The sequence below is a fragment of the Caretta caretta genome, chromosome 22 (assembly GCF_965140235.1).
Source record: "Caretta caretta isolate rCarCar2 chromosome 22, rCarCar1.hap1, whole genome shotgun sequence".
In the NCBI taxonomy this organism is placed as follows: Eukaryota; Metazoa; Chordata; order Testudines; family Cheloniidae; genus Caretta; species Caretta caretta.
Genome location: NC_134227.1, coordinates 7,868,966 through 7,894,794, shown reverse-complemented (window position 1 = coordinate 7,894,794; position 25,829 = coordinate 7,868,966). Strand labels below are relative to the sequence as shown.

The following is a 25,829-nucleotide window of genomic DNA, read 5'->3' as shown; positions in this document are numbered from 1 at the left end:
TGCCTAGCGAGTGCTACTTAGTTGATGGCAAGTCCCTCCATCATAACAAAAGGCCAAGTACAGTTCCAAGCACAGTTCCCATAGTCAGGGTAATAACAATTTATTCTTCCTGCCCCAATAACAGAGACACTGGGGATCCCACAGCAGCCAAAGTGACCATTTGGGCAGCTATGGCCTCATTCTAGGTGGGGTGGGTGTGCCTATGCAAATGAGATCAGCCCCTGAAGTTCTTTTCCACAACTTGCCACACCTCACCACCAGATGTCAGGGTGGAGCTCATCCTGACTCTGCTTACAGTTATATTTAAGAAGAACAGCTAGATGTTAGAACCTGGCCCTTTGTTGCTGCTGACAGCACCTGGCAGAAGGGTTACACCGGTTTATAGCTTCCTTGTGATTTTAAAAGCTAAGAGTCTGCCTCTCACAGGATTTGTGACCAGATTACTCCTGGCTGAACTCAGTTTGCTTTGCACATTTTTAATCCTTTTGGCATTTCCTTGTTTTTTTTATACTCTCTTTCTTCCTCCTGGTTTTTCTCGCACTGCTACATACACACACTGGCCTTATTCTGCTTTGGTGCAGTTGAAACGAGCAGTTTCCAGTACATGTAGATTGGTGTACTGGAAAGGGGCAGGTGGTGGCTACAAAGATAAAACTCCTTTGTAAAGCCCCTGCCTCATTGTGGTGTCTTCCTTGACAGCGACTGCTTAGATAAGGCTGCAAGATCCTGACTACTGCCTAAAACCTGGACACCTCAGGATTAGGACTCTGGCCACAGAATGGGAAAGGGAATCCACGAGCGATCCTGATGTCTCCTCCGGCCTCAGAGAGATTGGATGTTAGTTATTATATTACATGGACAATCTTTTTGTTCTGTGTTTGTACAGCGCCTAGCACAACGGGATCCTAGCACCTGACCAACGCTCCAAGGCACTGCTGCAATACGCTGAGTACATTACTATGATCACACCTTGAAGGAGTAGGGCTTCATGGGGAAACCCTGCACTAGAGGAGATCCTTCCCTTCAGGCCGTGCTCAGAGTGGCGATGGGTAACTTCTCTTCTTCTCCCGGATGGCCCACCTGTGGAGTCCCCCAAGGGCCCCTCCCCCTGTCCTGTTTGCAGTCCATAAGGATGAATGCTAGCCTGAAGTGCTGAATGATGGGGTTGGTAGAAGCTCCCAAGGGAAAATGGCGGCCTTTCTAGTGCCGCCTGCGAATGGGGCTTCTTCCATCCTCCCTGTCTGATAGCTTTGTCGGGGAGCAGCCCGCTAGGATTTGTGGCTCTGGCTGCCCCAGCTCATTCAGAATGGCCCCAGCTGTTGGTAAGCCAGGACGTCCCACATCCCCTGATGGGGAAACGTTCCCTCCTCCTGTCACGGCTCCCCATCCAGGGCTGTGGGATCTCCTGAAAGCTGAGTGTATCTGCGGGGTGGGGAAGCTTGGTTCGGAAGCCCTCCCACAATCGTCCCAGGCTTCAGAGCCTGACCTCCAGCCAGAGCCGCAATAGCTACACAGCTGTTTTTAGCCCCAAAGTGCAAGCCCTGTGAGCCCGAGTCTGTCAAGCTGGCCTCTGAGGCTCACTACCGCTTGTTGTGTAGATGTACCCACAGAAGCCTGATCCTCTTCTCCCTGTTTATACACACCCCTGGCAGGCTAGCCTTCTGGACAGCCACAGGAGGGGAGGCACTCAGCACCTCAGGACTGGGTTCTTTATGAGCAGCCTTATCCAGTTCCTGTTTTGTACACGGCAAGATTTTTTCTGTAAGCCTGGGGGTCTGACCCTGTGCTCTCGCCTATAGGAGTTTTGCTGCTGACTACCCTAGGGGCAAGCTTAGACTCCATCAAAATTAGGACCAACAGTCGCAAAAGGAGCCACTGATTTTTGGCTGTGAGTGCTCATCTGGAGTCACTTCTGGCCCAGATTTGCAGCTGCTGAGCACCCACAACTCAGACTTCAACTGGAGCCAGGGGTGCTCAGCACCCTTGAAAACCTGTCTCCTGCTGGACACTCAGATTCAGCGACCATGTTTGAAAATTTTGCCCTGGCTTTCCTTCCTGTTGGCTTGGTACTTGGGGGAAAACCCCTTCACAGTTTACTCAGCTGAGGTTCACATCAACCACAAAAAACCCAACAACCTCTTTTGCTTCCCGAAACTTGATGTATGTCACTATCTAAGCAAAACACATCAAATGGTGTGTTTAGATTCCAACAGAGAGCCGTCAGGAAGGACCAGCTATTTCTCAGGTCAACAGGATTTTCTGTTGGGTTAAGAGCTCTTCCTGCAAATGGGGGTAGATGAGAAAAATGAGGCTTTTGGGATAGCCACAAAAAACTAACACACACCTTTGTGAGATACAGAAAACCCCCTCTTTGGACAATCCTGCATTGATCACAAGGTGACTGGCTCATCCTGTCTATGGACCACTTCCCCAGCTGACTGAGCCTATGCAGAGCCACCAGTATGTATTGTTTCTGTTTGGTGGACTGTCACTTGCTTTTAATCTCTTGATATATTTTACATTTGAGATGTCAGGATACAATCTAGGAATAATGTGGTTCTCGTAGCCTTCCATTAAGAAAAAAGAAATCAGTTTGATCAAAGTATTACGGTAGTATAACATTATAGGCACAAGTGGTCCTGGTATTGGAACATACTCCCGATAAGCAATGTTGTACTTTTTAACAAATGCATCACGTGAACATTTACTGCCCTGCATCCTTATCCCCCAGGACCATCTTTCTTTGCAGGTGAAGTTCCCGCTGTGCAGAGGGTCAGCACAAGTCCTGCACACCACTGAAATGTCATTTAATTCCTACATAAAGCTGAATCTTCGCTATGATGTGCTGAACTGGATAATGGGAATTCACAAATCCAAACAGCCTCTATTGTATTGACTTGACCATCACAGACTTGTGTCCATGGTTTTGTAAATGTCCTCCCAGGACCTGATTCTCCCTTGGGTTTTGGAGCAGGCTATTGGTGAAGAGGGTCCTACATGGGGATGTTGGCAATGGGATGTGGAAACAATGTGTTGGATGTTTTCTCCAGGCCTACAAGTTTATTCCCACAATGCCAAGGGACAGAAAGGGGACCGCCCTCGTTCCTCTCATTGTGGTTCTCCTGGCCATTATCCTTGTGGGCACCATACTGATTGAAACACACTGAAAAAATAAGGCAGAGAACTGAAGGAATCTGTGAAAGTCACAGAGGATGAAACACCTTATTTTAAAGGGAATTAAATCGTTGCACTGTGTACAAGCTGCTGTCCAGTGTTAAATATATTCAGCTGAACAGCTAAGGAAACACTCAGATGCTGCTTGTGAAAGGGATGTGCCAAGTACAATATTAGGAGTGGGACAAATGAAATATCTGACAAATTGTTATCCTATATACAATGGGCCAAATGAAACCCTGGTGTAATTCTATTGGCATCAGCAGAATCACACCAAAGAGCTGATCTCATCTAGTATGAGCCCATGCTTCACACTGCAATAGCAAACAACCTATACTAGGGTTGGCATTTGGGTGCAATTTTCAATGAGTCTAACTTCTAATCATGAGAAATGTCAGATCTCCTTGAATTCCTGGGTGTCAGTTGTGGCATATTTAACACTGGATCTAAAATAATTCATATTGGCACAGTTCTGTGGGACATTTTTATTTATATATACACATAGATTACAGCTGGTTGAAAAAAATGAAAGAATAATTTCACAAACTAATTTGATATTTCAGCGTTGTTTTCATTCTGAAGGGTTCAAAATTGGACCATGTCTTTTGTTTTTTACAGACAATTCTGAGGCTTTTTTATCATGATGACTGACACTTTTGTTTCCAGAAAACCTGATTTTTGAAAAACAAAAAAATTCTGACCATTTCGACGTTTCTGATAAAAATGTTTAAAAATCACTAAATTTATCAAAAAACAAAATTTCAACGTTGACCATTTTTACCCCCCCAAATCATTTTAAATAAAAGACCACTTTTTGACAAACTTTTTAATTTAAAAAATCAATCAGTTCTAACATATATAAGTATAAAGATTTTGTGTGTGTGTACGAAAGAGAAAACCAAATTTCTAGTTTACTGATCCGTGTGTTCTGAGCTAGAATTACATATCGTGTCTCTAGATTTTTAAATGTGCTAAGCAGATCTCAACAACTGCTGTTGACTGAAAACTGTTTGAATAATCAGATTTAGATGTAACTTCCAGTTGCTCTGTTCATGGGAAATATTTGGTTATCTTTAAATCAATTCAGGAGTTTTACTAATAACTCCCAAACATTTTCATTTGCAGACTTTGCCCTTAGATATAAGGAAGTGCTTTGTTAGTAAGGACTTCGAAGTCTCGCTTTGAGGCTGACCTTTATACATTCTACTTTCACATTTTAGCTGTTAAGTTCCTTATTTATCGGTCTGAGCCAGTTGTCGTTATCAGCTCTTTCCCTGCATTGACTAATTAATTAGCTTGACAAGTTATTTGTGGCAGATGCTGCCATCCAATTGCCTGTCAGATTTATACTGTCCCGCCAAACCTCCTGTGTTTTGTCACTAGAATTCAGAGGTGGTACCTTTGACTCTCCGCTGCCATGCCCCACATGTAAAGGGCTGTAAGCTGCATGGACGGCATTTTTACTGTAGTGTTTCTTCCAGGCTATCAAAATGGCCCTCCCTGGCAACAAGGGGAGGTGGTTCAGCAGACAGCGATGGTAAACAGACAGGGGAACACTGCTGGGTTCTGTATGCAAACAGCAAACACTGTGGTATTCACAGATTCCAAGGCCAGAAGGGACCATTGTGATCATTGTAGATAGAAAGTTGTCTAGACTGTCGGGCTCAATGGGTAGTGATCAATGGCTCCATGTCTAGTTGGCAGCCAGTATCAAGTGGAGTGCCCCAAGGGTCGGTCCTGGGGCCGGTTTTGTTCAATATCTTCATAAATGATCTGGAGGATGGTATGGATTGCACCCTCAGCAAATTTGCAGATGACACTAAACTGGGAGGAGAGGTAGATACGCTGGAGGGGAGGGATAGGATACAGAGGGACCGAGACAAATTAGAGGATTGGGCCAAAAGAAATCTGATGAGGTTCAACAAGGACAAGTGCAGAGTCCTGCACTTAGGACGGAGAATCCCATGCATTGCTACAGACTAGGGACTGAATGGCTTGGCAGCAGTTCTGCAGAAAAGGACCAAGGGGTTACAGTGGACGAGAAGCTGGATAGGAGTCAACAGTGTGCCCTTGTTGCCAAGACGGCCAATGGCATTTTGGGATGTATATGTAGGGGCATTGCCAGCAGATCAAGGGACGTGATCGTTCCCCTCTATTCGACATTGGTGAGGCCTCACCTGGAGTACTGTGTCCAGTTTTGGGCCCCACACTACAAGAAGGATGTGGAAAAATTTGAAAGAGTCCAGCGGAGGGCAACAAAAATGATTCGGGGACTGGAACACATGACTTATGAGGAGAGGCTGAGAGAACTGGGATTGTTTAGTCTGCGGAAGAGAAGAATGAGGGGGGATTTGATAGCTGCTTTCAACTACCTGAAAGGGGGTTCCAAAGAGGATGGCTCTAGACTGTTCTCAGTGGTAGCAGATGACAGAAAGAGGAGTAATGGTCTCAAGTTGCAGCGGGGGAGATTTAGGTTGGATATTAGGAAAAACTTTTTCACTAGGAGGGTGGTGAAACACTGGAATGCGTTATCTAGGGAGGTGGTGCAGTCTCCTTCCTTAGATATTTTTAAGGTCAGGCTTGACAAAGCCCTGGCTGGGATGATTTAGTTGGGGATTGGTCCTGCTTTGAGCAGGGGTTTGGACTAGATGACCTCCTGAGGTCCCTTCCAACCCTGATATTCTATGATTCTATGATCACCTGGTCTGACCTCATGTATAACACAGGCCAGAGAACTGCCCCACAATGATTCCTAGAGTAGATCTTATAGAAAAACATCCAATCTGGATTTAAACATTGTCAGTGACCCTTGGTAAATTGTTGCAATGGCTAATAACCCTCACTGTTAAAAATGTATGCCTTGTTCCCAGTGTTGTATGACTACACACCGATGAGCAGGAGACTGCAACTATTGCTCATGTGTTTGAAAGGCTCATTGTTGAGGCCACTTAGGAGCCAGCTGACTGAAGTAATTTCCTTCCAGTACCTGGCTTGCTGGTGTGATGTGACCAAAGAAGATACCCGCTCAGCCACAGACCCAGTGCAACTGACAATGCTACTCAAATCCCAGCACCTGACTGGAGGCTCTGCGGAAAACTACCTAGGCTCTGACTGAAGTCAGTTCATTGAAGCCAATGGGTTGCTCCCATGCTTAAAGTTAATCATCTTCTGAAGTGGTTGGCTGAATTGCGGCCAATTAGTTTGTACTGACACAGCAGGAGAAACATGGAATAAAGCCCATTTGCAGCCCCGTTACGTTAATGAGGGTGCAATAATGGTATTAGCAAAAACTGGAGATTGCATGCAAGGTGTAGAAGTTGCTACCTTACCCTCGCCTTGTGACAGCAGCTTGAGAGGACCAGGCTATCCTCCACTGAGCAAGACAAACGTTCCAAAGTGCAGTGTAAACGTGTAAATGTAAATGGCCGTACACTCTCAATTCCTTTTGTTCTTCCCCATGATTTCAATTTACAGCTGCTGGCTGGATCTTCTAATACTTCACACTAAGATTTACCTCCTTTTAACAAGGTATTGGGAGCTCCATAGCGTTTTGTGACAAGACCCTCAGCAGGGGCCAGATCCCCAGCTGCTGTAAATCTGTGCAGTTACATTGATTTTAATGGTGCTGTGCCAAATTACACTTGCTGGGGATGTGGCTGAAGTGTCTTCCCCAGGTGGTGACAGTTTTACCCCCCTCCCCCATACATTTATTTTACCTACCCGCAGATGAGCCACTGCTAGTTCTCTGCTGCAGCCTCCACACGAATTATATTGTCAAAAACTCCAGGAACAAATTGGATGAGGCTCTGACAGCACTGTTGGCAGAACGTGGCCAGTTCAAGGTCCTGCATATAGGTGCTCATAGTACATATCCCAGAAGGCTCTGCTTCCAACAAGACCTATTCTGAGTGAACAGTCGGTTTAAAGTACCATTACGCCTCTAAGGGGGCTCGAAACAAATTTCTAGAAATGTGGATGATTTATTGTGATGTTAGTACTGATTTTGAAACTGTCTGATTATCAGATTTGGAGGACCTCTCTATGGAGCGGGGTCTGGATCTCCCCTCACACCTTTTTATATAGTCTAGCTCCAGCGGTTAGGTGGAGTTACTCCTGATTTACACCAGTGTCAGTGAGAGGAGAATCAGGCTCCTAATGTTTTTCATCCTACAGTTTGGCTGTGGTGTGTACAAATGAATCGTGCAAACTTTGCACTGAAGCTGTAATAGGCTTCCATGTTACCAGCGTGAAAAAGTGTTTCATTATGAAGATGGTTAAGGAGACAACGCTGAGCCTGAGCAACATCACTAGTGGAATCCAGCATTTCACAGCATAGGTCAGAAAGAGTTTATACTGCAACTTGGTAGGTACTGTTGTCTGTCAGCCTGTTTTCTGTCAGCAATGGGCTCTGTTGCCAATTCTACTGCACTCCCCACACCCCTGGCTTTCTCATTATGTCAGGTTGCCCCTTTCAGCTTTTACTTGTAATTACAATGTGACCCTGGGCAAGAGAGATGTTAATTGGCAAGAGAGATGTTAATTTTCTATTACTCAGACATAAAAGCTATGGTCCGCACCTGAAGTTCTGTTAAAATCAAAGGACAGTGTTAGGGGCTGATTCACATCTGATAGGCCTGAGTGTAAATTAGGAGTAACTAACTCCCTTGAACTCATTGACATCACGGCTGTGTGAGAGGAGATTTGGGCCCTAGGAATGTACCTGTCAGTCCAGTCTGAGCCTTCCCTAGCAGCTTGTAACAAATCTGTGGGTCTTGCATATGCCCTGACATCACCATGATCACACAAGCCGCAGACTGAGAGCTCAGCTGGTTCCACCTTAAAGAATAGGCAGAGCTACTTGGGGTCCCGTCCCCATAGCAGTCTCTGAAGTGCACTGACTGGCCCCTCTCCCTCTCTGACAGCGGGGCCCAATGGGAAAAGGGAACAACTCCCCTGCTGGTCTGATTTTCCCCACCAGGAGTAGGTGCAGTGAGGGAAACAATTCATGGCCTTTCCGTGTTCCTCCATCCCTTTCCAGCAGCCTGCACAAACACAGTGGCACAAACACCGGCTTCCTGTTCTTGAGCTGAGGGAGAATCTTCATTAGTCAGCAGCAGTGTAGAGGCTTGTAGAGCCTTTTCTGGCCCCCAGCCACTAGGGGAAAACAGTCACAGACTCTTGAGCAGGTCTCCGTTTCCATCCCATGGTACTCATTATTTTATTGCATGTCTTGCAATATTTGGTATTTTTCTTAAAGCCCCAGCAGCTGGAGTCATGTGATTATGCGAGTGTAGCAAGGCAGATCCTCCTGCTGTGCCCCCTCTTGGCTCGGCACCCCCAGCCTCAGTTTCCCCATTTTAGGGTTCCTCATAAACTCTATCTTTGCTGTTGAGTCCAATACTACCCTTGCTGCCAGCTAATTTGTTAAAATAAATGCACCGAAATAACTCCCCAGAGTCAAAGAGTGCAGTCTATTACCACAATACAAAAGTTTTTTCAGTCTCCTTCTTCAATCAAAGTGGTAGGTGTCCCCTAGCCAACTCAAAACACAAACAAAAAGTACAAGATAAACAGTGTCCACCCACCCTGAGCATTCCAAAAGTGTAAAGTAGCCAAGATCCATCCACCCTGGGCTTAAGCTCTTATCTCCTCCCGGGTTTTTCCCCAGCTCAGGGTTATTCCCTTGTAACTTCCTTCTTCCTGGGCCTGCAGAGGTAAACAAGCAAACATACCTCTGCCATCCTCCTGGCCCTGAGCTTTCCTTGCTGTCACGCTCTTAATCCTTCCTGGGGTTCCCTGACTTGCTGTTCCTTGTCTGGAACACCAGCCCCCAGGACTGTTTCCCTGGACCTTCCTTCTCCTGTGGCCCACAAAGGTCAGCAGGCAAACGTCTCTCCACTGATCTCCTAGCTGTCTTCCATCAGCAGCTTCCAACCACCCCTTCCTGCCTCTCCCAGCTGCTGTCTCACCATTTATATGGGCCAGGTGTCTTCACTCCCATTAGAAGGCCCTTAACCAGGCACCACTATGTTGAGCCCATTCTTTTTTAATGGGGCTAGTCCCCCTGCTGCAATGAGCATCTCAGCTTTCCGTAAAAACAGACAAACCCAAAACCAAACAACCAACTCTAAGTTTCTAGCCCTTGAAAACGTGCCCCCCGAAGACTCAAAATCGAGAAGGCAAATGGAAAGAACCCACACCATATTATTTTTAAAACCTTATGATTTTTAAGCTGATCTTATGATTTTTTGGAGCCTGGCTCGTGATTTTTGAATGCTCTGGGTTGCCAGGACTGCAAGATGCCTTTACTGTCAAGGTACCTGCAATTTTTCATATACGAACGTTGGGAAGACACCCGTCACCAGGACCCAAGGAATCAAAATGGCCTCTGATGAACTTAGGAGCCATGTATTTGAAGTGAGTCTTGCTGATCTGCAGAATGATGTCCATTCAAGCTGTAAATTCAAGCTGATTACGGAGGATGTTCAGGGCAAAAACTGTTTGACCAACTTCCATGGAATGGAATTCACCTGTGACAAAATGTGCTCCATGGTCAAATGGCAGACAATTGATTGATGCTGATGTCAGAACTACTCATGGCTATCTACTGCACCTCTTTTGCATGGGTTCTACCAAGAAGCACAATAACCAGATTCGCAAGACCTCATATGCCCAGCATGAGCAGGTCTGCCAAATTTACAATGAGATGTTGGGAACCATGACACGCAATGTGCAAACTAATGACCTGGTTGGAAGTTGTCATTGAGCTGATCCCAGACATAGAGAAAGCTTATAGATAGATAGACTCATAGAATATCAGGGTTGGAAGGGACCTCAGGAGGTCATCTAGTCCAACCCCCTGCTCAAAGCAGGACCAATCCCCATCTACCCTCTTCATGATGTGTATGTCTACAAAGAGAAGATGCTGAAGAAGCCCAGGTTTGAACTGGGCAAGCTGATGGAATTGCACGGTGAAGGTGTTGGCACTGGAAAACCCTCTGGGGATGAGACAGGTGCTAAAGTAGAGCGAGCCTATGGATATGAGCCCCCTGTTTCTCTTTGGGGAATTCTGTGCTAAAAGATTTAAAAATCTGTGCACAATATTTTAAAATTCTGCATATTTTATTTGTCAAAATAACACAATATAATCACGCCCATTTCAATTATTTTGGTGGTTTATTTCAAAATACCTGTAAACAATACAAACATTGCCCCAGGAGTAGAGAGTTAAAGAAACCCCTATGACAACCCAATTCTTGTTTCTCTGTTATGCTTTTGTCAGGTGCCTGAGTCTGGCTATGTCACATATGCCAGCTTGGCACATCTTGGGGGAAAATTCTGCCCCTATGGTCTTTTAGTTGATTCTCGGTTTTTCACCCTGCCCCCATAGGGTTACCATATTTCAAGTTACCAAATAGAGGACATTGCTGGGGGAAGGGAGAGGGGGAGTGGGAGGAGGGTACAGTTGGAGGCTGCTGGAGGGGGTATTTGGGGGCTGCTGGAGGGGTATGTATGTATTGGGGAGAGGGTATTTGGGGGGTGCTAGAGGGGGCTGCGTGGGGCCCCCCTGGCCCAGACAACTACATCCACTCTCCCTCAGAGCCCAGCCGCAGACTCTGCTCCATGCAGCTTCGTTATTGTCCTGCTGGAGGATGTGGTGAGGCCCCGCCCTTCCTCACCTTTGTGAGAGCTGGGTCTCTGGGGCCCGCTCCTGTCCCTGGGCAGATAAGGATCAGGCCCAGCAGCCAGAGTGTGCAAAGCCTCCATCTCCACTGGACCACATGCTCCACTTACTGTGGGGCCATGGCACAGGGCATGTTGGAAACAGCAGCTGCTGGGAACCCTCCAGGTCCCCCACCCTGTCCCCCCAGCAGTGTCCTCTATTTGCAAGCTCAGGAGTCGGGTTCTGCATTGCCCAGTGGCCCCTAGTGGCAGCCAATAGCTCTGTGGTGCCAATTCTGCAGAAAAAAATGAAATTCTGCACAGAATATTAATTCTGTGCAAATTCTGTGTTGCCCAGAATTCCCCAACAAAAGGCACCTCTGCCATCTACCGATGGGTTGGAACTGAGAAGCAAAAGAATCCTGTCTTTGGGAAGCTCAGCTGGATTCAGCATCACCCTACGTTTCTGGCCTTGAGAGCACCATTCTCTCCCATGTAGATCAAACACCGTGACCCCTGCTAGAGCTGCCCTTGTGGATCAGCTCATTGCTGGAAGAATACAAATTTGTCATTAAAGTGGCAGATGGAATTCTGCTAACAAATTCCGCTGGCCTGGTGTTAATCTAATCTTTGCTGCTGCAGTTCCCCAGGATGGGATAGCCGGGATGGGATAGCAGAAGACACTGTGCAGATCTATTTATATCTACCAAATCTTGGTTTTCAGATCAGGAACTTGAAAATATTACATTAAAATGAGGGTAATTAGAAATAGCCTTATTTAAATCTACCTTCCAATCTCCACCTTTAGTACCAGTCAGTTGGTCCTTTCCCCAGATTTTCCATATTGGGATGGATCCATCCCAGCTCAGTGTATGATGGCTATTCTTTGATGTAGTCCATCTTTACCACGTAGTGACTTTCTTTTTAGAAGGATGCTTCTGTGCAGTCTTCTCAGTATTCGCAAAAAGAAAAGGAGTACTTGTGGCACCTTAGAGACTAACCAATTTATTTGAGCATGAGCTTTCGTGAGCTACAGCTCACTTCATCAGATGTTTACCGTGGAAACTGCAGCAGACTGCACAAGTACTCCTTTTCTTTTTGCGAATACAGACTAACACGGCTGTTCCTCTGAAACTTCTCAGTATTATTATTTATATCACAGCATGGATTGGGACACAATTGAATATCTCAGTAATGTGCTACAGATCTGTAATTACAGAGCAACTTTCTTATTCTCTAGGGCATTTATTTGTTGTAATTGGACAAAGGGGAAGCAGGATATGATTATTTTCATACTTATCATTAAAGTTAGACATACCCGTCACAACCCATTTCACCAAATCATTACTCAACAGGCACTTAAGTAAGCCAGGCTTTTCCCATAATGACCCTGTCTGGGTTCAATGCTGGTTTTGTTGTCAAGAGCTGAAGTATGATTTGTCATAGTGTCAGAATATCGCATAATATGAAGGGTACAGATTTCATTCACTGGTTATTTCCATATTCAGCATAATGCCTATTTCACTGTGGGATCTAGACATCTTTGGGGACGTATACACTCAGGTAATTACATTCAGTCTCTCTCTAACAGTCTCTTTCCTATAATAACAAATCACACTGTTTCTCATGTAACATTAAGATGAGATCTTTTTGATGGACTCCAAATAGTTTTCATATAAGGAGCAATGTTTCCTGGCTAGGAAGCCCCACATCACTGGGCAGCTTGATGACATTGTCATTTGGGAAACAAACAAATCCAACCTTTGATTGCTAGTATTAGCAATCAAGACACAAGAACAGGGGGGATTCTCCCTTCTGTTATGGCCCATGTATGCCCCGCAGCTGGCTAGGGTGAATCCCCTCAGTACAGGCATTGCATGGAGCTGCCATAAGTGCCTGATGCTGCCCCAATAGAGGGTGCAGGCTGGGGACCAGAGGGGGTGCTTAGGGGCAGGAGGGAGGGGGCCTGCAATGGGCAGGAATTCTGCGTGGTGCTGCTGCCCATAGACAGCCCAGGATGGGCTACTGTAATTTAGAGATGTTTCTTAGGAAGTCCAAGTTACTTTAGGGGCCGTGTCAGCCACCAGAGCAGCTCAGCCTTGGGAGGGCGCAAAGGCAGCAGACAGCCACCCCTGCTCTTGGCTTGCAAGTTCTGCACAGACTCTCACCCAACATATCTAATGGCCAAAGCTTTAAAGTGAAGGCGATAACTGTCTCTAGAAAGAGAGGCAGGTAAAAAGCTAGGGACTCCTTTGACTTTATTACAGAGGGGACGCACTGTCAGTGCTGCAATCCCTGAGGCTGCGGGGAGCAGAGTTACATGATCTAGCTGGAGTCCCAGTGAATGGAGCTTACTCCTGGGGGAATTCTGCGCCATTGCAGAGGTGCAAAATTTATGTCCCGCGCAGACTTCTTTGCTTCCCCACAGAAAAATGACTTTCTGATAGGGAAGCCACAAGAGTGGTCATGCGACCCTCCCCAGCAGTATGTTTTGGGTGCCCAGGGCAGCCAGCAGAGAGGTAAATCACTACGGAGCAGGAGGCAGGACTGGGGAAAACCAGTCTGGCAGCTCCTACCCTGTGCCAAGCTCAGCTGCTAGTCCTGGCTGGGATGGGAGGATGGGACTTCCTCTTCCCCTGCACAGCATCTGGGGCTGTGTCAGACCCACCCCCATATTTCTCCCCCAGCTGAAGGAAGCTCTGCAAACTCCCCCCCACCCCCAGCCCGCTTTCTGCAGCTGGCTGACCGCACGGCCCTGGGCACCTCTCTGAACCCCCTATGCAGTGACATCCCCATCTACTGGGCTGAGGTAAGAGCCCTCTGCTTGGAGCTTGCATTCAGCAATGCCATCAGTTAATAAGCTGGGGCTATGTAGTGCAGGGACAGCATGACACACGCCCTGGGCTCAGGACACGATGGAGTCACTGGGTCCATCCCCATGTTGTGAGGTCGAGCGAGCACTGTGGTGAAACTGCAGCAAAAAAAGGCCAGTGCCTTTGGGGAGGAGAGTCTACACGACCCCTCTGCCATCATCCCCCATTGTTCTCTCCCTCGGGCCTCACAGTGACCCTGCAGCTAGACCCTGTAGAGAGGAACTCTCTTGAGTTTCAGGCCAGCGCTGTGACTATTAGACCAGCCTTCCCGTGTGCCTCACCTCACAGCCTTCACAGCCTGGTGAGGGCCATTCAATTGCTGGCCTATGACCCATAGACCAGACCAGCTAGAGAACAGTACTCCAGCTGAGCCAAGGCCCTGTGACAAATTCCAGGTCAAATTCTCCTCTCATTGACTTCAAGCCACCCTGGCTGATACCCAGACTAAACTCATTGGTTGACTGTCTCAGCCTTTTCCAATTGGCCATTCAGGGACATGCCCAGTTTTGCCCACAATTCACATTCTGGCTGGGGGTAAATGGGAAACAATCCCCCCACCCCCAAGGTTTGGCTCCTCTCATCCATAGCAGATACCAGAAAATTACATACATTGCACCATCCCTCAGCTGATACATTATGGAATTGCGAGTTCAGTATGGCCGCTCACTAACATGGATGATTACTACTGAAATCTGCTCTTACACCCACTCATGGCGCTAAAACAGAGCAACTGGGGAGAGCAAAGCAGGTGCCAATAGCAAAATTGTTTGTCTTTCATTTTCCAGAACATGCGGAGAGAGCAGTGTGGATGGAGCATCTGTGTGGGGATCTTAATATTTACTGTTTGCTATAGTTTTTAAATCCACTAAAAGTCTGTTGCATTTCACAATGTTCACTCAGTGCAGCCTGTAGTGTTTCTATGAGCCAAAGCTGAAATTCAGTTTGAAATTTCCTATGAAAATTAGCCCTTACAAAAATTCTTGCCTAACCCATCATCTATTTAAAAAAATAAAACCTCCATATTGCTTTGAAATGTCACTTGTTTGCCTAGCATGCGTTGCTGAGTCTAGCTTAGACTGTGAACTCCATGGAGCAGAGATCATGCTGGGTGCGGTGCTCAGTAAGTAGTAATGACAAAAATCCCATTGCATTCTCTTCACACTGTGCGTCACACTGATGGAGCTGTAAGGCATTGCTGGGGCAGGAGGCGGGTAATGGTGAGGCTATCGCTCCAGGCTTGTTCCGTTCCATAGTGATACCCACGTGTTCATGGAGGGACAAGAGGTTTGCTCTCACGAGCACCGCACCGTCAGTAAATGCCTTTGCTCTCAGGCCACAGCTGGGTGGCAAGGTGACAAATTCATGCTGCAAGGCGTAGGGCAGCACAATGGAAACTTCACGGCGATTTCTTTGTGCCAAACACAATGGGTTAGATCACGGCACTGACAGCCTCATGTTTCTGATGGAACAAAGCATGCTGCCTCCTGTTTAGATCCTGAGCCGCCGGTCTCCAGCACGGTCAGGTTTGCTGCGCAGGATTGCTCAGGTCTTGGGCTCCTGCACTCTGCGTGAATGCGTGTCCCCCAGGCCGCACACTGGAGTGGAGGAGGACGCGACAAAGCAGCCAGCTGGTTGCCCCATCACATTAACACTGCTGGGGAAGGAGAGATGGAAAGTGATTTGGGCCCAGGGAGGGGGAAGATAACTGGGGAAAGGCAGTGGAGCCCAGGAGAGAGCAAGTGGGTGCAGCACCATGAAATCCAACACAGAAAGGAGTTATTGACCTATCATATGCACCCCGTCCCCACTAGGACACTGTATCTCAGCCTGGGCTAGTCGAGTGACCATCTGAGGAGGTGGAGTCAGGGGCAGGTGTTGCTGCTTCGTGTGTATGTAACTTCACTGTGAGCCAGGGCTTTTCACTGGGAAGGGAGCTGTGTGGGGGTTCCCCCTGCTACCCATTTGGCCAGGGACAGCTGAGGGAGTCCCTAATAGGAGATGTCACAAAATACTTCTCAACCTATCATTTTGCCCTTAGTCAGCAGAGACCAGAACTATCCTACAAACTTAACAGAGACAGTAGCAAAATGTGTTGGACAGAAGATCACAGGTTCACTCTAACCACTCCCCTCTGGGCTCTTTAGATATGTTGTACCCTTCACTGGTCCCCTTTCCTCGAGGGCCTGGGCTTTCTGCTCCTATCCTCTTGGCCGGGTTGGGCCCTCATTTCCTGGGACTATTAGCGATAACAGTAAGAACATATCTTAGATTTCTATAGCCGCAGTACCCTTAATGATCCCAAAGTGCTTTATAGACTGTACACAGTAAACACAAAACTCCCTTCCTCCGCAACTGAAATGCAGCCATGTCTGGGGTGGAATGTAGCAGAGGATAACAGCACAAAGGAGCTGCACAACAACTTAAGACCAGACATGTAAAGAGATCCTATGCCCAACTGAAAACACAGAGGGAATGGAGGAGGGCCTGCACGGAGTTACCCATGCTGGAATCTGGACAGGCGGCTGGCAGTATAACTCTGAGAAGTCCTATGGGACCTGTAATGGTGATAAGCGTCCCGGGTCTTGGTTCTGCATTTCATTTGGAAAATGGAATCTTCATCAGCACAGCACCCCACCCCCCCTGCTGTTATCTCAGAGGGCCACCTACTGTGTCACCATTACCATTTCCTACAGCACCAGGGCTTTTCCTGGAGGTCTCCCATCCAAGTGCGGCCCCAACTGTCCCTTAGCCTGTGATCACACGTCATTACAAACCAAAGCAGTGTGGCGCTGGGCTTTCCTCCTGGGAGACTACTTCTCCCAGTGCTGCTGGGTTCTTTCCACCTTCTGGCACTGCTGGAGTCTCCTTGCTAGCACTGTTAATTGTCTTACATTTCTACAGCATCTGCACACACAAAACTTTGTGAGAGTGCAATACATCATCATCCCATAGAAACTTGTTGAAGATGATAAATTAATTTGGAGACACAAGAAGCCAAGGGCCAAAGAGGTCAGCCGACAGAGATCTTTGGTAAAAGTCGGGAACTGGTGCTGCCAAATAATAAACATTATTATTGGGCAAGCCAAATGGGAAATTTGCTGTGTTGGATACCTCCAAGCTCTAATCAACACTGGATAGTGGTAAAACAGATTGTAGTGGGGTGGCCACCTGCTAGTGCCCTGAAGGGCTTGAAATCAGCCCTGAGAGAGGGCTGAGGCTGCAAGAGGGCTGCTGCTAGGAAAAGCAGCAAGCCTGGGCTGATTGGGGAACCAGCCACAGATGTGGCCATGCCCCAGTCAGGGCCCAGCTGGCCCTTATAAGAGGGCAGTGGACCAGAAGCAAACAGAGTCTCTCTCTCTCTCTCTTTCTCGATGTGGAGAGGGATGGGCCTGGCTTCTAGGAGCTAAGCAGGGTATCAAGACTGGAGCAGGACTGGGGGAAGGCCAGAGGAGCTGGGGAGCTTTGGCCTGGAAACCCCCCAGGCTGCAGGCCTTGTTAAAGGCCAAAGAAAGGTACTGGGGTTGCAGAGGGCAGCCCAAGAGGAGGCAGAGGCAGCAGGTCCAAACCCCCCTTGCCGGTGATGAGTGGCACTTACACTGCAGTCTGCCCCAGGGAACGGGGGCTAGTTGATGACTGGCAGTGGCCACAGACTGAGGTGAGGTGGGGATAGAGGGTGAGGATTCCCCGGGGAGGAGAGACCCAGATCGGTGGGGGTACTGCCAAGGGGCAGCACCCCAGCCTGAATGGGGCACCAGGGTCCAGGAGGGACTTGGGCCCAGCGGCAAGAGGGACACCGGCCTGCAGAGGGCGCTCTAGAGGCTGGAAACACTAATTCCCTGGACGACCAACAGGAGCCGCCGCAGGGGTGAGTCCCGCCCCGCTACACGGACACATTGTCCTATAATCAAATTCCACAGGATTCTTTGCATAAAGAAACTCTCTTTGCAACAATAATATCTAGCCACTTTTTTATGAGGGCAACAATAGAGGTGTGGGATCACACTTACAAAAAACTAAGCCCATCCATATCACCTCTAACGCCCATAGCAGTTATCACAGAATGCAACTCTAATAAAAATCTGGGAAACTTTAAAGCCTGGGAGCCTATCGGTATTATGAGATTTGGTCAGTTATTCAGAGAGGCTACATTTAGATTCTTTGACAAGATTGAACAGCTTGCAAAAGATACTAAAATTCCATTGCACCAATACATGCAACTGAGACATTTTTCAATCCACCCTCTTAGAAACCAAATCTAAGCATAAAATTAAAAGACTTTGAAAAATTACTGGTCACCCCTATAAAACACAAGGGTCTACGTTCCACCTTATATAAAGATATTTTAAATTGTTTCTTGGAGAAAAAACACAGGTTCATAAAAAGGTGGAATGCAGACTTGGATACGGAGATCAAGGATGCGGATTGGCAAAGTATTTGGAACAGCGATTCTTGTACCTCAATATGCACACTCATAAAAGAAAACTACGTTAAAATCCTCTACCCAATGGTACTTAACCTACCTTAAACTTAAATGTATCTCTGGTACGGGGATGGGCAAATGCCAGAAAGACTGTAATGAAACAGGCAGATTTCTTCACACATGGTGGACCTGTCTAACAATTAGGATATTTTGGAAAGAGATTGGAGACGCCATTGAGGAAACAATGGGTTGCCAATTATCAGATAACCTGGCTGGGTATTTTCCCCCAAATTCTGCGCTGTATAAGACCTACAAAGAACCAATTACCGTATGTGATTTTCAGCAAGAATCACAATTGCAAGGTGGTGGAAGAGATGTGACTTCCCCTATATCTAGTGACTGGTTCCAAAAAGTACGGGTAACGTCAGGAAAGCTGACCCATCAAGTCAGAGTTCTATGGTCAAGAAGGAAAAAAGGATACTTCTCTAGAAACCTGGTGGAATTTCCTGGCGTTTGGTGGGAAAGAATCATCCCTTGCCGCTGAACCTCAGAGATTGCGGACTTTCTGTGAATACTGAAGGGAGAAATCGTTAAACTGCTGCTGTACTAGTCACACCATCAGGGGCTCATTCACCTGCACATCTACCAATGTGATATATGCCATCATGTGCCAACAATGCCCCTCTGCCATGTACATTGGCCAAACCAGACAGTCTCTATGCAAAAGAATAAATGGGCACAAATCTGACATCAGGAATTATAACATTCCAAAACCAGGAGGAGAACACTTCAATCTCCCTGGTCACTCAATAACAGACTTAAAAGTGGCAGTTCTTCAACAAAAAAACTTCAAAAACAGACTCCAACGAGGAACTGGAGTTAATTTGAAAACTGGACACCATCAAATTAGGCCTGAATAGAGAGTGGGAGTGGATGGGTCACTACAGAAACTAAATCAATTTGTTAGTCTCTAAGGTGCCACAAGTACTCCTTGTTGTTTTTACAAAAAGTAATTTCCCCTTGCCTAATACTCACACCTTCTTGTCAACTGTTTCAAATGGGCCACCTTGTTTACATTGGCCTCATTAACACTACAAAAGTGATTTCCACTCCTTCTTGTCAAATGTTGAGAATTGCCTACTTCCAACTTAAATTGAATTGGCTCATTAGCACTGATCCCTCACTTGGTAAGGCAACTCCCATCTTTTCATATGCTGTGTATTGATACCTCCCTACTGTATGTTCCACTCCATGCATCTGATGAAGTGGGTTTTAGCCCACGAAAGCTTATGCCCAAATAAATGTGTTAGTCCCTAAAATGCCACAAGGACTCCTCGTTGTTTGTACTAGTCAGACACCTCCCTAGTGTATGGTCTCCTGAAGGCCAGCTTATACATTGGAATGTGTGTGCACCATGCTTGTTCTTGGTGGAATTGTAAGTTAGCTCTACAAAAATGTTTCTGGAGCAATTTATTGGATTGTCTAATAAATAAATAAAAAAGTACAGAATTTGCATGGAGGTGCATAGAATGAACTGGAGATGGAAGAAAAGAAAAAGAGGATAAGGAAAGGGAAGAGGGAAAGGGCAAATAATATCTGGGTTGGAGAAGTGATTAAATTTATTTCTTCTCCTCTTCTTTATTCTCTTTTCCTGGCAGGCAGCCTAGAGCTCTGCATTGAAGACGAAAGGATGTGGTGGCTGTTTTGAGCACTTATGTGATATTAATATTTCCGGCTAGTCTGGATTCTGTAGTTAAATAACTGGAGGGAAAGGAAGACTATCCCCCAGCATGCAAGGCCCTGGCTCGTCTGCAATACTGTCTTGGTACACAAGTTCAAATGTTGGTAACTAAGTGTGGCCCCAGCATCAGCTGATGGGCCCCACTTTTCCTTCAGCAGGAGGCTGGTGGCAGCTAAACCCTCCCCTCAAACTGTAACCTGTTATTTAAACTGAGTCTGGCGAGCGTGGGGGTGTGGGCATATGGAGCTGGAGAATGAGATCACTGGCCCTCCCAAAACTCCTCTGATCAGCAATGACAGTTCTACAGCCTGCTGCTTTACTGAAGCATTGGTTCAATCCTCCCTATGAGAGAAGGGTGCCACCTAGCAAGCTCTGAATACACCTGCCTGCAGCATCTTGGGTTACCTGTGCAGGTCTCCCATTCAGGAACAAAACCACTTCACTTGTGAGAGCGGAGAGGAAGGAATTACTCAACTGAAATTTAATTGGAACTCTGGAACTAGGAGCCCCAACAGCTCAGTGGTTTGAGCATTGGCCTGCTAAACCCAGGGTTGTGAGTTCAATCCTTGAGGGGGCCATTTAGGGATCTGGGGCAAAAATTGGGGATTGGTCCTGCTTCAAGCAGGGGTTTGGACTAGATGACCTCCTGAGGTCCCTTCCAACCCTGATATTCTATGATTCTAAGTGATGGGAAAGATGGTGCCTTTAGCAGCAGAGCACTCCCTTGATAATTGCCCTATACTGTTCACTCCTTCTGAAGCATCTGGCATTGGCCACTGTTGGAAGACAAGTATCGGGGGGTAGCTGTGTTAGTCTGTATCCACAAAAACAACAGGGAGTCCGGTTAGACGGACCATTGGTCTGACCCACTAGGGTCGTTCTTATGTCCTTCTTTCGGCCTCCCTAATTGCTGGGCACCAGCTGGGGGAACAAGGAGAGGGGAGGCCAGCCTGCACAGCAGGTGAGGGAAGCTACTGCAGAGGAATCCCTGCAGCCGTGTGGGATGTGTGACGGCCATGAAGAGCTGCAGACAGTGTGGGTTGCCTATGCGTGGGGGATACTTGGCAGACCTGGCAAGTGGGCCCCACCAGGAGGAGTTAAAGGGGGAAATGCTGAGAGTGGATCTCTGGAACATTTCCGGTCAGTGAGATCTGCTCAGTGGGGGAATCCATGGGGACATTCCCAGAGGGAAGGGGTGGGAGTCCTAACACTGGGTTGGCACATTCGCAGCTGGGCAGTAGGCGCCAGTCCTGCCCTGAGCCCCCAGGTCTGACTGGGTTGACATTTTCCTTCCCTAACCTCTGTGATCCCATGATTTGAAAGGTGAGGGCTCCTGGCTCATGATTTGAAAGGTGAGAGCAGCCTGATACCTGGATATGTTCGTAGGGTCCTGTACCATCCCCATGGCTGTGTGTCCACTCCAAGGGACCCAGGACTCCGCTCTGTGTTTTTCTGTCAGGAAAGATGAACCCAGAGCTGTTCTTGCCCCCACTTCTGGAATTGCCACAATAGCATCCCCAAGCACTGGTAGGAAGTGGGAAGGAGCCCCCTGGGGTCTGTCAAATCCCCACATTAGCTCAGGGCTGCCTGTATTTCTGCGGGCTTCCCGTGGCTAATTATGGAAACAAGCCAAGCCCCTGGGGTTGCCCAGTGCTCCCGGACAAGGGGCTTTGTGCACCTTCCAGCTTCTCCTCTTTGCTCCTTGCCCAGGGAGGAGAGGAGCTCTGGCTGCTCCTTTCTTTGCCTCCTTCCCTCATTTGGGAATGGGGCATTCCAGACGTGGGGGCATCTCCCCAGTTGTCTCTTTGAGCTGTCATCCTTTTCAGGCAGGGGGAAGAAGGAGGGGAGATAGACCATTCACCCTGCAACCCTCCTATTCTCTTCCCCCAGTCACTGGGGGAGCTGCTCCAGCTGACATCCCTGCAGTTGCCCAGCTGAGTGTTCCACCCCAGCTCCTCACTCAGACCCCAGTGGGAGTAGAAAGCAAGCCAGGTGAGCAACACTGGGGAGAACATTCCCAGCCAGCTGGAGGCCAGCTTCCTGGATGCTGAAACAGGGAGGCAGAACATTGGCAGAGACTGGCCTTTCCAAGAGCAGATTTAAACAACCAGGGGCAGTCCTGGATTAATTGAGATTATTGACAGCTAAGTGTATGATGTAGCTGTGAAATTCCAAGTGACCATGGTGCTAAGCGTAGTGACAACCAAGAAGCTGTACACTACCGCTGATTTGTGGCAACACTTAGGTACCTCACTAAAGTGCCATTAGGCCAAATTCAGTAGCATGTTTTGAGATCCTCAGGTGGAAGCCTCTGAGCAATGCAAAGTATTACTGCTATATTTATTTTAGAATGTCTACATCCTGTTTCTTTTTCACGTTGGATTCCCTGTCCAACCCTTATTCTGCTATGGTTTTAAAGTAACAAAAATATATGTTGTAAAGAAACTAATTTCTTTTGATTGTATGAATAACACCTCAGATGATCAGAGCTGAAAGAATTTTAAAACCCCAAAGTGCGTGTCCCTGTTTGTGCTGTTTGTTTACTTTCTGCCTGTCTTCCAGCTTGCGCAATGGAAACCAACTGAATCAGCTTCCCTTTTCTCACTTATAGTCAATGTCACTTTCAGGGGCTGACAGCTGAATGTGAGCTGCAAATAGTAAAGAGGAAGGGTCATTTGTTTAAAACCAGCTGTTTCCTTTGGAACTGAAAAAAACTGTACAAACATAGCTACTGGTCTTAGCTTTTATAAATGTTGGGCACAAATTTAAGTTGCCTTTGCCCTTCAAGTGTGTTGCAACACGGGGGGAAGGGGTGGTATGAGGACATCTGGGGTTTAAAAATAGCATCAGTCATTATTAATTAGACATTAAACTCCATTTCCCAGAAACTCAGAGGATGCTGCGAAAGAGCCTGGCATCGAGAACTACATTGCCCAGACAGCTCTGCGTATCCATCTTGCTCGGTAGCAGACTCATATTATTTCTGTTCTTACATTGCAGGAGAGGTTAAGAACTACACTTCCCAGTGTGCTCCTGAAAGACATGCTCTGTGCAGAGATGTCCAGGGCCTGGGACAGGGGAGCTGCTTTGTTTTGGACCTGTACAAGGAATTAATCCCAGCACTTAACACACTGACAGGCGTGGAGACCCCAGTGAAGGCCAGCTGGGGAGCCCCAGGAGGTAAGTCACAGTCTGGAGAGAGGGAGGCAGAGTGTACAGGGCTGGTTCTGGGTGCTGAAAACATTGGGACTCTGATGGGGACAAAATAGCCAGGTTGCGTGTAAGGCAGAGCAAGGGCACATGCCTGTGTGTTGGAAATATGGTAGGGGACTCTTCCCTCTGCATGCAGGTGGGTGCTGGGTGGAACATGAGCAGGGATCCTTGTTTCCCGTGATTAACTTCCCTTCCCCAAAATTTTCTGATAAAAAAACATAAAAATCTGCCTTTTCCCACGATTAAAATGAAATGCTGAACTTTAGTTTCCCTAGCCACAACACAGGGGAACTCCATTTATCTGATCTAATTAGGACGGGGGCCGGATTGGATAATCAAAAATTTGGAAAATCCGTAGAGCTTCAGCTCTGGGCAGCGGGTCTTGGGCTGTCAGCCCTGGTTTGGTCAATATGGAGAGCTGGATATCGGAGGCTCAGATAAACGGGGTTCTGCTGTATACGTTTTTATTTTTTCACAAAATATAAAAACTAAAGATTCTCTGTAAAAACGCTAATTGCATGTTTTTCTGTGGCAAATGGATTTCTAGGAACCCTGAACATGAGCCACAATTTGGGTCTCTGTGTGCCAGGTTGGACAATGCAGCGCTTTCTGTCTGGGAGTGTGTGTCAGGGAGGACCTTAATACCTTTCTCCCTGAACAGGCAGGAGTTGTGCCCTACCATATTTCATAATCTGTTGGCCAGTGTCTGTCAGATGGTATGATCTTTAAGGTCTTTTCTTCCTACATGGTACTAATAAAAGCGTACAGCAGGCAGGGACCCTAATTTAGATATTAACTGTATATCTGGTTGACAAGCTATTCATTCAGTCTAGTTTACTGAACTCTTAATAGCTACAGTCCTACCAAAGAGTGACTGTGCCTTCCCACTTTCTGCTCGGCTGATAAAACTGAATTATTTGTAAATCTCTATAAAATGTTGTCAGGGGGAAAAACTGTGATTAGAGACATATGTGAAGGGGATGGAGCTTTTTAGTTCATTTTATACCATGCTCATCACCATGGTATCTAATCATCTCTGCATGCTACAAGGAAATCTGTTTGCAGGGTGAGATATATATGCTAATTGCTGGAAGTTTGGGGTGGTTATTAGTTGTAAGGCAGTCAACTAAGTTGTGAATGGGCTTTTGAATGAGGAAGTGACAGCAAACTGAATAGTCATTGAATTTTGCTCACCCAAATTCTGACATCAACTTTGAACTTGACCTTGATCTTGTGCTTGGACTGAAGGGACCCGAGACCAAACTTGAAAAAACAAAAGAACCTGTATTGCTATCTTAATTTTCTCTCTAAAGGTGTAAAATCGGTAACCACATTTTCAAGGGAAGATAGCCAGCCCAGACTTCATAATAGTTTGAAAGTGGGCTGGACGCAGAAGGGACTGTTGAAAGTGCGACTTATAAATCATCATATGTTGTGTATTGGTGCTTCAGTTTCTTGGCCACCTGTCTCCTGAAGTGGGAAGTAAAAATGAAAATGACTTCTAATGAATTTTGGTCATTTGGTGCTCATTTGGCCCCAATCCTGCACTCGCCTCCATGCAGGTGGGCTACTGTCCTTGTGCAGAAACCAGTATACTTCAGTGGGGCTCTATGGAGGCATAGGGGCCTGACTCTGCATATCCAATTGCAAGGAGATATACAATACATATTTGATGTTGAGAAGATTAAGAGATCTGATGGAAGGTACCTCGCAGAAATCAGCTTGTTTCATTCTGCAGGCCGTAGTTTGATATTGGCAGCTCAGTGACTGGGGTGTATTTTCTCTTGAATGATTGTTAAGTATTATTATTTTTTGCTTGTTGCTTTAATAGGGGAAAGTGACCAGAATGATTGTTCTGGGGAAGGTGCATTAGCTAAGATTTCTGAACTGTTGTGAATGTGCCAGAAGAATTAAAAAATGTATCTATCTTTTTAAGGAACATGCCCACACGACAGGAAAAGGCTTAGGGATGGGCTAAGCATGAACAGCTCCAAAGGTGATAGCAGATTACCACCCAGGGTTGGTGTGGTTACTCTCCAGTCGGCTGGTCCCAAACATTTATTTTCCTTCAGTACACTTCCTGCCACACTTCAGGAGAATTTCTGTTGGAGTTCACTTTGCAGCAGGTACTAGGATTCTCAGAACGTGGCCCAGAATCCTTTTATAACAGCACTATAGCTAGTGTGAAGGATCTGAGCTCCCTGTCTGGCAGCTGGAGGAGCCTGCTGCCAATGGCTGAGCAGAAAAAGGGGCCGCAAGGATGAATATGTAGATGGAGGAAGGTTGCTGTGCTGGGGTGGGTAGGTTTGTTTGCAATAAGAATTTTTGTTGGTTTTTGGTGTGCAGAGGCCACTAATCCTGTCTTCACCTCCTGAATCAATGTTTGTAGGGTCAGCTCGGCCCTGCCCTACCAAATGCCGAGGGTTAGCATATCTCCTATCATGAAGATGAGGAGATCTGTCCTAAGGAATAACTCTGAGGCCTAATCTACACTTAAAAATTAGATCGATCTAGCTACATCACTCAGGGCTATGAAAAATTTTGCTCCTGGTGCAACGTAGTTAGGTCGATCTAACCCCCATCGAATACGTGGTTAGGTTGATGGAAGAATTCTTCTGTCAACCTAGCTATTACCTCCCAGAGGGGCAGCTAAACTCCAGCAATGGAAACCCCCCATCTGTTTATGCAGGAAGCATTAACGCTATGGCGCTACAGGGGCACAGCTGCATCACCATAGCTGTGTTGG

General features: G+C 46.9%; 1 protein-coding gene and 1 pseudogene across 1 annotated transcript in view; both read left to right on the top strand.

Annotated features, from left to right (window-relative positions):
• The first annotated feature begins 9,447 nt into the window (after positions 1-9,447).
• Positions 9,448-10,252, top strand: LOC125625293 (small ribosomal subunit protein eS1A-like; annotated as a pseudogene).
• A 12,636-nt stretch (positions 10,253-22,888) lies between these two features.
• Positions 22,889-25,829, top strand: part of EI24 (EI24 autophagy associated transmembrane protein) — a 38,378-nt gene continuing 35,437 nt past the window's right edge. Inside the window, exon 1 of the mRNA XM_048827499.2 lies at positions 22,889-23,050. The gene's annotated coding sequence lies outside the window, so the exon portion shown is untranslated. The remainder of the gene's footprint in view (positions 23,051-25,829) is intronic.